Source organism: Colobus angolensis, unplaced genomic scaffold (assembly GCF_000951035.1).
Source record: "Colobus angolensis palliatus isolate OR3802 unplaced genomic scaffold, Cang.pa_1.0 Scaffold428, whole genome shotgun sequence".
In the NCBI taxonomy this organism is placed as follows: domain Eukaryota; kingdom Metazoa; phylum Chordata; class Mammalia; order Primates; family Cercopithecidae; genus Colobus; species Colobus angolensis.
Window position 1 is genome coordinate 1,584,722 of NW_012117688.1, and position 1,080 is coordinate 1,585,801.

The 1,080-nt window shown below is 50.2% G+C and overlaps 1 pseudogene across 1 annotated transcript in view; it reads left to right on the forward strand.

Moving 5' to 3' along the window:
• The first annotated feature begins 637 nt into the window (after positions 1 to 637).
• The window catches only part of LOC105522402, a 2,613-nt pseudogene continuing 2,170 nt past the window's right edge, over positions 638 to 1,080 (forward strand). Inside the window, exon 1 of the transcript XR_001003434.1 lies at positions 638 to 1,071. The product of XR_001003434.1 is annotated as an uncharacterized LOC105522402 (transcript). The remainder of the gene's footprint in view (positions 1,072 to 1,080) is intronic.

A 1,080-nucleotide genomic window follows, 5' to 3' on the forward strand; every position in this document is an offset into this window, starting at 1 on the left:
CTCCAGAGTAGCTGGGACTACAGGCACACACCACCATGTTGCCCAGGCAGGTCTCAAACTCTTGAGCTCAAGCCCACCTCAGCCTCCCAAAGTGCTGGGATTACAGGCGTGAGCTACCATACCCAGACAGCACTTACATTTTAACAGTTTCTACACAGTACTGTCTCATGTTATTTTATTTTTTAAAATCGATATGGGAATCTTGCTATGTTGCTCACATCAGTCTTGAACTCCTGGCCTTAAGCAATCCTTCAGTCTTGGCCTCCCAAAGTACTAGGGTTACAGGCCTGAGCTGGGGCTCCTGGCCTAACTAAGAGTTAAGAATGTTTGGACTCTATTTTATAGTAAAAAGTAAGTCAAAGTTACCTTCCCCTAGATAGCCAAATGACTCTCAAATGGGCTTGTCAGACATTGCTTTAATTTAATATTGAAAGAACTTTTTGCTTCCCCTCGTCCTAGTTTTAATAATTCTTAACAGAGGGAAACAGCAACAAAATTTTTGCTGTAGTGGGTATTAAAGAAGGGAAAACAGACATGAATGCTGGAGTCAAAATGCCCAAGGAGCGGAGGCACCAGGGTTCTCCATCTGGTTTGGCGGCGCACCAGCAGGTGACTTGGAATCTGATTTCACTGGAGCTCGGTGTCCTCATCTATAAAATGAGCTATTGAACTACACACTTGGCAGGACTTTGCCCTAAAGGTCATTTTCAAAATAAAAAATATATATATATGCCACTTCCCTTTTCCCACATTAACCCTGAGAGACAAAGAGGAAGCGGGAAGCCAGCACATGGAAGCAATTTATTGCAGACGTTCCTGGGTTGGGAGAGGAGCCTTCTGACTGCTGCAGAGACCGGTACCGGAGGGGCGGAGAACTGCTGCGGGGCTCGGCGCGTACCGGGCTCCGGGGTGTTCACGGGCGGCGCTGCCTCTGCTGCGCGCAGGACTGGAGTCGCCGGAGGGCAGGTGGTGGATTCCCTCCCCGCATCCCTCCTCTCCGTCCGAAGTCAAATTGCTCTTTTCTCCGCCCACGCGGGCGTGGCGGCTGATATCCGGCCGCTGGGCGTCCCCGCGCCCCCG